Raw genomic sequence first — 11,597 nt, forward strand, 5'->3', positions numbered from 1 at the left:
TACCTTGGGGATATTTCTAAATGGTAGTTGCTTTGTAAAATCACCAACTTTTAAGTGTATTTGTAGATTTTTCTTATTTCATCCAAAATACCAATACCTAAGTTTAAGGTATGTTATAGAATGGCTAAAAGGGTGTTTGACTATGCTCTTAGTTATATATATTTTTTGGTAAAGGTTTGTGTTTGAAGAAAAAAAAGGCTAATTGGTGATTTCTACACCTCATTAGGCCAGTTGGGGTCTTTTTTCCATTGTGAGCAAGAGATAGGTCAAGAAACCTTGAAACAACTTTAATACATCTTTATATACCCCAAATACATCAAATCTATCTTGGGTTTTCACTTTGAGTAACCTTGGATGAGTTAAGTCTATTAAAGCCATTTGAGCACTTTAGGAGGTAGTGGATTTTTAAGCCAAATTAAGTAACTTATCTTGTGTAAAAGTTCCATCGCCATTTCCTCTGCATTACATCACATTTATTGGTAGATATCATTTCGTGTTTTCCCACCCCTTCTCCCTAGCTGACTAGCTTGCAGAACTGATGAATCTCATGTTTTTTTGTAACATCTCAACATCCTCCTGAAAGTGTGAGATGTTGCCATGTGTCTAGTCTTGGGTTGGCTCATGTTGTGATGATCTAAGGACTCTTGTGTTTTTGTGTGATATTTTCCCATCCTCATGAGAACATGATATGTTTCCATGTGTCTTGGGGTCGTCATGTGTTTCTGTCTATGTAGGTGGTTGACTTGATGTGTTCTCTAATGTCACGTTGCCGCGCATCTTCATTCTAACGTTTCTTCAAGCTGCAGTGTTTCTTCAATGCTCTGGAACCCATAATTGTGCCACATGGTGGAGGATCCTACTTCCCACATTATTTTTTTTCCTTTTTGTTGGGTCACCTTGATCTGATGACTCTTGTATTTTCCCATCATTACCTTGGCCTCTTGCGAAGATACAACAACCATTGGATTTGAGTGCATCTTGGAGATTTCGTGCGACATCTTAGTCGTCTATTTCAAATGGAGGATCTTGATTGATAGTGGTTAATATCTTTTTGGGAAGATTCCCTTGCCATCTAGGTCATCCATTTCAAAGGGAAGATCTACATCGACAAAAAAATTCATTTTTGAGGAAATTAGATCCCCCCTGATGGTTAACCTTGCATTTTGGGGGCAGATAACACATTGTGTTATCCCTTCCCACATTTTTCTCCAATGGAATGAATTAGCTTCTTACAACCATAGCATGTTATTAGTGCATGTTCTTCAATGTTGAGCAACTTCTTGGGCTTTGTTTGCATGATAGCAATGCCCTCCATGCCTCTTAATGCATGAAATTACCAAATCTTTGGGGATTTAACCTCTTATAGCTAGGTGCATCATTCTTTTCTCTTCCTGTCACTTCCAGTAATAAGGCACTCCATGATTAGATTTCTTTCTAAAATTTAGTTATTTCTCTCTCTGCAAGTCATTCGGATGGTTAGGCCAAGGGTTTTCAAAAAAACATCTAGGTTATGCCTGCACCTTTAAGAGGAAGTGGTAAATATGTTTCAAGGGTTGGTCTCTTTCTCTAATTCTTTGAAAATAGCATTCTATGCTCTGGAGTTGTAATTCCCTTACCTTACATAAATATAATCTCCTGTTTTACCTTCTTCCACCATTAATGTTGTACATGCCTTCTTGCCTTCTATTAGTGTTGCTTCTTATTTATTCAAGTTATATGTTGTATCTACTTCTTTTTTTATGCTATCTTGTGAAGCTTCTTCCTTGTAGCATTTCATCTAGTTCATGTTTGCATGTGAGTTGTGAGGCCTAATTAGGGTTGGGGAGTTGTGTATATTGGAGCCATATTGATGTGTAGTGCAATCTTTGGTAGAGATAAGATCAAACATACTATTTGGTGTATCACCTCCTTTCATTCTAGCTTTAGGTCAAGTAATTCTTCTCCCCTTTTTCTTGAAAGAAGTAGTTTAGTGCACCCTGATAGCAAGGAATCTAACCTTCTCCAGAGACTCAATATCATAGTTCAAGTCCCACAACTCGGAGATTGTTTCCATGTTTGACAAGGTTACCTTTAGGTCAAACTTCAGGCAAGGGCGCAAGCTTTTGTGACAACAATAATCTCTTGTGTCAAAACCACACATCTTTTGTAAACATACATGTAATGATAGTAGGATCAAGGTAAAATATATTACCTCTTGTTTATTCTTCAAGATTTCCATTGTCATCATAGATCTTTACTTTACTATTATGAATTTCTAGCTTGTGACCTATATTATTCAACTAAGAAACACTCACCATATTATATTGTAGTCCTTGAACCCAGTATGCATCATCACATCTAATTTTATCATTTAACATCAATGTACCTCTACCTTTAAAATGACATGAAACATCATTTACAAGTGTAATAGTTCCACCATCATACTCCTCAAGCTTATAAAACTTACTTATATCTCGAGTCGTGTGATGTGAACATCCACTATCAATAATCCATGTGTCACTTTTACTAACATGAGAAATAAGAGTTTTTTGTTCCTCATACCTTTCCTCATTAGGATCTTCCTTCGCAACAACATATACCACTTCTTCTCCTTCCTTTTCATCTTTCGTGTTTGACTTGGTGTGCTCTTCCTTAGATATATAACAAGACCTCTTTCCTTTGTCCTTGTAGTCTCTATTCTTTATGTATTTGTGCTTCTTGTCATTTTTATCACTCTTGTTCTTGATAGGACATCTAGCAAAGAAATGACCAATCTTATTACATTTATAACATATCAAGGGCAATTTACCTTTGGATTTTCCTTTAACTCTTTGTAGTCTCCTTGAAAGTAGTGCTTCAATATCATCCAATTCTTCATGTGATTTTGAATCACTTTCATCCTTACTAGTCTTCTCTTTCTTTGAAATTCCAATGGTTAGTGATGAATTAAAATTATTCTCAATCTGAGGCACACTATTATTATAATTACATAATTAAAATTTAGTCAAACAACCAACAAAACCATCAAGAGTAAGATCATTACCAAGCATAGCTTTGAATTCCTAAATTGTGCATACTCTTATAACATAAATAGGTAAAAATGTTTCAAGAACTTTACTTACAACTTCTTCGTTACTAATGGAACCTCCAACATCTTTCATAGCACTAAAAAATTCTATGATTCAATTGACATACTACACAATATTTTCTCCATCTTTCATCTTCATCTCACCATATTTACCTCTTAAGCTTTTCACTCTGGCTCTCAGTACATTCTCATTTCCTCCATCCACAAGTGTTATCTTATCCCACATTTCTTTAGTAGTAGCACATTTTTTGACATCATCAAACTTGACATCATTTAATGCACAAGCAATCTCAATCATGAGAATATTGTGCTCTTTCTTCTAGTTCATCTCATCAACTATCATAAGTCCAATGGGTGGAGTGTACTGATTGTCTAGATAAAATAGTGCATTGTCTCCAATCTTAGATAGATAAAGCCTCATCCTTGTTTACCATGAGGAGAAGTTCTCCTTGTTCAACTTTGGTACCGCTCTCTTATAAGTCTTCTAATCTTTAGCTCGAGTTCCTTCAAACTTCTTCCTTCAAGTGCTCAACTCTGATACCAATTGTTAGATAAGTAAGAGGGAAGTGAGGTGTTGAATCAGTTATAACCAGTTATCCTATTGGCCTTAAAAAAAATTTGTACCAACTTCAACTTCATAAAATTTTAGATCAATAACTTGGTAACCACATCAAAAATCACAATTCAAACTTATAAGAACTTCAAGTCAAATTGTTATCTCATTGTTTCTTAATATACTGAGTATTAGAGTAATCATCTAGCTTAAAATACGTTGCAACATAGAATAGTTAACATGAAAAGAAGTTTACAACACAACAAGCAATCACACATTTGACAAAAGTATTTAACGTATAAACTCGATAAATTGAAAAACTGTTGAAAATATGAGGTAGGCAAGGTTACCGAGAAGGGAGGGTTGAATTAGGAACCAATAAAACTTAATCTTATTTCATCAATTAATCCTTCATATAATATAATGATCTGATTGCATGCATGAAAGAATGAAAGAAAATAAAAATTCATAGCAATTTGACACAAGATATGGTGACCCAAAAACCTTCCAAATAGAAAGTAAAACTAGGGTGGGGATGATACCCAAAAGCTTTAGTACAATAGTATAAAGTTGGCCTATTAAGGCTTACAATTGATCACTTTTGATGATCTACCCTGTTAGGAGCAATAAGGAATGTGAGGTTCACCTTGTCAAGGGATTTACAAAATATGCAATGAAGTATGCACTTGGTAAAGAGTTTTATCAAAGATTCTTAAGTCTACCCTGTTAAAAGATTTGATTGGAGCACCTGTTAGGATGAACCAGTGGCTGATCTTTTATCTGCAACTTTGATTTGCTAGTTGAGATTCCTTGAATTGTAATGATCACCTTGCTATGATAGATAATACTTTGTTGTCCCTTATACTGCTTGTAGCTTTCTTTATTTCACACTTCTACTTATCATATTCTTACACACCTTATTTGGATATGTTATGATGCATTATATATATACCAATCCAAATCACAACTTACTAGAGTCAGCTACAATACAAGTTTCACCAAAATTCACAAAGTCAGCCCAATTGTTGTAACTCGAGTTCTGAAGGTAAACTCAGTGGTGTTTTGATACTCAGAAACCACTGTCAACATTTAGTGTCATCTAGCACTTAGTTCATGAAGAGGCTTAGTTTATATTGATCACTTTTAACTATCTTGAACTCAGGCACTGTGTGACTTGGTGAACACTGTGACACTCTACATATATTGAATCACTCAGTTGACACTACATGGCTCGGTCAACACTAGATTCATGTCACTAACACTACTGGCTTGGTAGACATTGGAGAACATCGTTAACATTGTGAAACTTGGTTAACACTATGGAACTTGGTTAACACTATGAAACTCGGTTAACACTAAAGTTTTCATCACTTGCACTAAAAAACTCGGTAAACACTGCTACACTTGGCATAAACTGTACATAGCTTCTGAAGCTCGATAGCAACTAAGAAACTTGGCAGCAACTATATATTGAATTAGTGGGAGTCACTAATAGAAAAATTGACCTTAATGTCAACAATCTCCCCCTTTTGCATTAGTGACAAAAGCACTTGTCATCCAAAAATTGAATACTCAAAATTACAAGTCCAAACATTCTTTTATCTCCATTCTGTGTCTACAACTTGGTAACATACTTTTTTTTTTAGATTTTTCAAAATTGCTTTTGTATAGGATGTTTTCTACTTATCTGATCAATACAATATTGTTCTCCCATACATATACCTGGAGTACTACTCCCTCATACATATATTCTTTACATATTTTTACATATACTTCTCCCTCTTTATACATATATGCATTCATCTACACTTCTCCCCATTTTTGACATAAATACCAGAGGTGTATATTATATGTTAACACCAAAATGTGACAATAATTCAGAGTGTACCTTCAAGATTAATGTCATTGTCTTGTCCCAATTTTCTTGCAATACCTTGCATGTATGCAATACAATTTGAACTTTTGTTGATAACTCCATCATGTGATTAGCAATGGAGAAGTTATTGTCATGGATGAGTGTATTAGCATGTGCAATGTGTTTCTACAATGCATCCATGTTTGGAAGAATCATGCTTGGATTTCTGCAAGTGTGACCTTGATCCCGGCTTCTTCCTTTAGTAATTCTTCTTGCAAATTTGTCAGAAATCTGATCTCTGAATAATTAGCATAACTATAGCTTGGGTCAAGTGACAACTGGTGTACACTTGCCTTCATGTCTTCATCTATCTTTGATAGTTTATTTTTAATTTCTTGTGTGAAGATAGATGTGTCACACAACTTAACAAATAATGAAATGACATTGTTTACATATGTCTCCAATGGAACAAGAGTAGTAGACAATTCTACTTGGTTTATTGCAATTTCCTATGCCACTTGTTCCAATACCTTGTTGTCAAATTTTCTTTCTTCTCTTTGTAGCAACTTATTATGTCCATTCAAGTCTTTATTGAACTTTTGGACAACTTTTGCTAACTGATCCAAAATAGGTTGTGTACTACCAACCTCAATACTCAGTGCATTTACAAATATGTCATTTATATCTTCAAGCACTTGGGTTTTCTTTCTCTTTTCTTCTCTAAGCTTTTGTTGCTTAGCTCTCTTTTGTAATAATTCACCCATGGTGTTCATTTCACCAAGATTGAGAATTGAGATATCCCAATTTAGAATAACTATATCTTCATCTAGATCAATATCTTCTTCTTTACCCTTACCCTTATCTAGAACTTCACTACTCAGTTAAGAGTTGTTCTTAACTGTCATTATACTAGCTATATGTGGAGTGGAAATAATAGTAGAAATAGAGGGGTTAGCAAAACATGTAGATATGGCACTGATAGTAGAAATACCTTATTGCTACATGATAAAACTTGATGATGGAGGCACTTGTTGATCAGTAATGAAGTGTTGGTCACTTCAATTAATGGAATAACCAATTAAATGGGTCCTAAGCTTGGTTGGGTGCTTGGTGTTGCAGTGGTAGTCACAACCAACTCGATAGAAGCTTTCTTGGAGCCATATTGCACTAAGGCTTTTCTTAGAGAATGAGGAAATGAAGCCATTGCTGCTGCTGCAATCTTTTCCACGTCAGTTTCCCCAATGCTTTGAATCTCTAGAAGCCTTCCTTTAGTAGCTTCCCATTCTTCCTCCTCATCAGCCAAATTTACATCATCTTTTAATTCCACATTCTCTTCCTCATCACCATCATCATCTTTGTTACTAATATGAATACTAAAATAATTAGGTTGATGTAGTTTGTAAATATTCTTCCATGTTGTTGTAGAAACCTTCACAACATATTCAGTGTTATTGAGAAGTATCATGCAAATGTTAATCTTGAGAGTGAAACTTCTGTTCATTCTTCTTCAAAGATTCTTTCACCTCTTTTTTATTGAGACTTGGCATGAGTTTCTTTAGGGTCTATTCAAAGATGTCTTTTATAGTCTTCTTTGCATACTCCCATCTAGGCTTGATTGATTGCATAAGCTCATTAGGCATTTTCTAAGTGAACTCATCACTAAGTAAGAATAATACTTCCATTTTCCCAATTCAGTCATAATGGTGTCTTCATTCTGTCATTTCTCACTTGCATTCCTTATTTCATATTTTAGGAATTTGAAACATGCCATTCTAGTTCTTTCTTCCAATTCCTTTAACTTTTCCTAAAGAGTAGGTGCAAGCCTTTTGAAGATAATTTTCTTAGCATCCTCTTCTCCTAACCTCAATTTCTTCCTGGACTTCGGTGCCCTTCTTGTGAATACTAAAATGGATGACTTATTAGTTTTGGTTATGATAACCTTACCTTTCTTTCTTATAGGCTCTTCTTTCTCAGATTTGGATTCCTCATCTTCATCCTCTACACTATCTTCTTCCACATCGTCACCTTTACCTTCTATTAGCAGGAGAGTAGAACTTGCTTGTTTCAATTTTGCTATCCTCTTTCTTCCTTTGACAACTACTTGAGGAAGCTTAATTTCAACTTCTATTCTTGCCTTGGCTTCTTCATAAGTCACAAATTATGGTGTTTTAGGATCCATAGGCTCATTCAATAGAGCCTCAATGATATCTTTGGTTTCATCTATGTTAACTTTATACTCCAGAGGCTTAACCCATGTAATTCTAGGCCTAATTGCATAAATATATACCTTTCCACCATCCACCATAAAATAGATATCATCCTTATAGTCTTCTACAAGCTTCATATGTATCCTATACCTATTCTACATATTTTATTTGAATGTTTCAAAGTAGTTGTCCATGATGCTATCAAAGTTTTCACCCATTTCTGCTATATACTCATTTATTTGATATATATTAGGGACATATTTTCTCCATGCTATTGATCCACTAGAAGGGAAGAATTTTTGCACAAAGAAAAATAAACAAGTCAAGAGTGAACCAAACTTACACAGATTGTTCTTGGAACCTCTGATGCTCTCCATGTTCTTATTGAACTGATTCAATAACAACTCGGCAAGGTTAAATGACATGTTATTCTTCACTACTTTGAGAGCCAGATCAACTATTTCACATGACACACTGTTGAGATGACTAGAGATATAAATCTTATGAGCAATGATATGGATGCCAAATTTTAGTTCCATGTTAGTCACATTGCTAATATTCATTCCTCTATCATCTCACTCGGCAATAGTTTTCTTTTCTAGTTGCACCCTACCTAGGGTTTTGGTCGCTTTAGCTTTGTCCAACATTGGAAGACTAGCAATTCTATTAATCATTACCCTTTTGATCAGAATGGGTTGGTCTCACCATAACTTTCCACTATGAACTCAGCTCAGGATAAATCTTATCCACTTTGACTAAAAGTTCCTTGGCATATGTAAAATATGCATCAAGCCCTTAGCTTCCAGATGTTGATACTCAAGTTTTAGAATGCCATTCACATATAACTCGTTTAATGCCTCATTCATCTCATGAATTCCTAGCTCTTGGATAAAATATTTATAATATGAAAAAATATCATGTACAAGAAATACCTTGGGAAGAATTTACAATTGTACACCAGCTGGGTCAAGCACTTTTGTAATTGCTGAACTCAATTTGAAGTTTGGTGCCTTGTAATCATCTCCTCAAACCAACATTTCAAACCCCTTTTTGATTTTGCTTCCAGAAGATGCCATGCTCGATAAGGTTTGGAAGACTCAAAATTTCTTCAACAACAAACACTCAAATCATTCTTAAGCTCTAAAATTACTCTTCTCAACTAGCTTTGGAAATTTGTGGTGAAATAATGCATTCACTTTCTTCCTTTTTAATGAATTTCCTCATTAAATCACCATTAATGCTTCATATGTTTATTCGCTCGGTGGCAGGTTGTCTTCCACATAGATAACTTTTAATGCTCAATAGACATTCATAGATTGACATAATCATTATTTCTTGGACAACTTGGTGTCCACATACAATACTTCAGTGTATCCCAACCTTGCTCGGTAGGGTTTGGTGACCCGACCTAGCTCGGTAAGGTCTATGATTTTTGTAATCACTTGATGATCCTTGTACATCTTAAAGTTGATATGGATCTCTTCTTCTTTTTGGCTGGAGTTGATGAGAGATGTCTACTTCAGAGTCTCAGTTCTAGTTATTCCCATAGGGATTCAAGTTGAAATTCTTGAGTCACCCAACTCTTGAGTGACATCTGCTTCATGAATCAAACTTTCATTCTTAGGAGATTTTGGTATCCATTGCTACTTCATCTACTTTCTAATATTTTCAGCCTTGGCTTTCTTTTCATCTTCAATTCTTCCTGTGTTCATACAGTTATTGGCAAGATGTCCAAGTTCTGTAGAAATGAAACATCTTCTAGTGGTATCTCTTTTCCTCATGTGATGTTTTACATAGTTTTCTTCAACATGCCCAAATTCACCATAATAGTGGCATCTACACCATTTATTGTAATCCCATCCAGATATTGCTTTCACAATCTGTTCTATTAGATTCAATATCTTGGTTTTGCATTCAGAAGATTTGTGTCCTTGTTTCTTGCAATTGTGACATTTATCTTCAAATTTAGGTTTCTCTGTGCATTTACTTGCTCTATGACCATGTTTATTGCAGTTGTAACACTTTCCTTGATTTTTTCTTTACCATTACTCCAACATTTGTTTGATGTATGACCTATCTTACCACAATGATTGCAAGTTATCCTTTTATTCTTTAGAGCTCCTTATCTAGATGATTTGCCTTCTTCTATATAACCTAATCCTGCTTTTCCTTTGTGTCTATACTAATTTTTCTCATTCAACTAATTCATGCTTTTTTGAGATTTCATCATTCTTTCATTGGTTTTCTTTTTAGTCTTTAAATCATTCTGCAGTCTTTGATTTTCTAACCTAAGATTCAGAAGATCTTCATTTGTATTTGTGAGCTGATCAATGAAGTCTATTTGTTGAAGGGATAGATGCTGAATTTCATTGTTCTTTTCTTCTATCTCTTTTTTGGCTTTGTCTTTTTCTTCCATGAATTCACATAATCTTATTGATTGGGTTTTTTGTTCTCTTTTCAGCTTTCCAACTTCTTCTTGAAGATTGGAATTCTTTTCTAATAGGTCTTTGATTGCTTCATCAACTTCATCTGAGTTTCTTTCTGGAAATATATCTTCAATTCTTTCTTTAGTGTAGATATTGTCATTCATTTGTACTACAAGATCTTTTCTTCTTTTCAATGATTGAGAGAGTTTCTCCTTTTCTTTCTTTAGTTTCCCAATGGCTAATTCAAGATCCAACTTTTCATTGTCAATAGCCTTATCTAGCCTGTATACCTCCATTGCCTCTTATCTTTTCTCAAGTTGTTAAACTTATTCTATGTGAACCACAAGACTTTGATACCAATTTTTGGAAATATTAGGTAGGAAAGATTACTGAGAGGGGAGGGGTGAATCAGGAACCAATAAAACTTAATCTTATTTCACCAACTAATCCTTCATATAATATTCTGATCTAATTGCATGCGTAAAAGAATGAAAGAAAATAAAAATTCATAGCAATTTGACACAAGATATGGCGACCTAGAAACCTTCCAAATAGAAAGTAAAACTAGGGTGGGGATGATGCCCACAAGATTTAGTACTACAGTATAAATTTGGTCAGTTAAGGCTTACAATTAATCACTTCTAATGATCTTCCCTATTAGGAACAATAAGGACTGTAAGATCCACCTTGTCAAAGGATTCACAAAACATACAATGAAGTATGCACTCGGTAAATAGTTTATCAAAGACTATTAAGTCTACCCTAGTAAAGCATTTGACTAATGCACTTGTTCAGATGAACCAGTGGTTGATCTCTTATCTACAACTCTAATTTGCTAGTTGAGATTCCTTGAATTGTAATGATCACCTTGTTGTGATAGATAATACTTTGTTGTCTCTTATACTACTTGTAGCCTTCTTCAGTTCACACTTCTGCTTATCATATGCTTACATACCTTATTTTGATATGATAGAATAAATTACATATAAATCAGTCCAAATCATAAATTATTGGAGTCAGCTACAATACAAGTTTCACCAAAATCCACAAAGTCAGCCCAACTGTTGTAACTTGTGTTCTGAAGAAAAACTAGGTGATGTTTTGATACTTGACAACTGCTGTCAACACTCAACATCATTTGGAACTCGATCAATGAAGAGGCTTGATTCATACTGATCACTTCCAAGTAGCTTAAACTCATTCAACATTGTGTGACTTAGACAACACTGTGAAACTTGACATATAATGAAACACTTAGTTGACACTCCATGGCTCGGTCAACATTAGATTCATGTCGCTAACATTGTTGGCTAGGTAGACACTAGAGAACATGGTTAACACTATGAAACTTAGTTAACACTATGGAACTTGGTTAGAACTATGGAACTCAGTTAACATTGGAGTTTCCATCACTTGCACTAAACAACTTGGTAAACACTAGTACACTTGGCATAAACTGTACATAGGTTTTGAAGTTCAATAGCAATTG

Source organism: Cupressus sempervirens, chromosome 6, assembly GCF_028749045.1.
Source record: "Cupressus sempervirens isolate cs-2001-9-10 chromosome 6, ASM2874904v1, whole genome shotgun sequence".
NCBI lineage: Eukaryota > Viridiplantae > Streptophyta > Pinopsida > Cupressales > Cupressaceae > Cupressus > Cupressus sempervirens.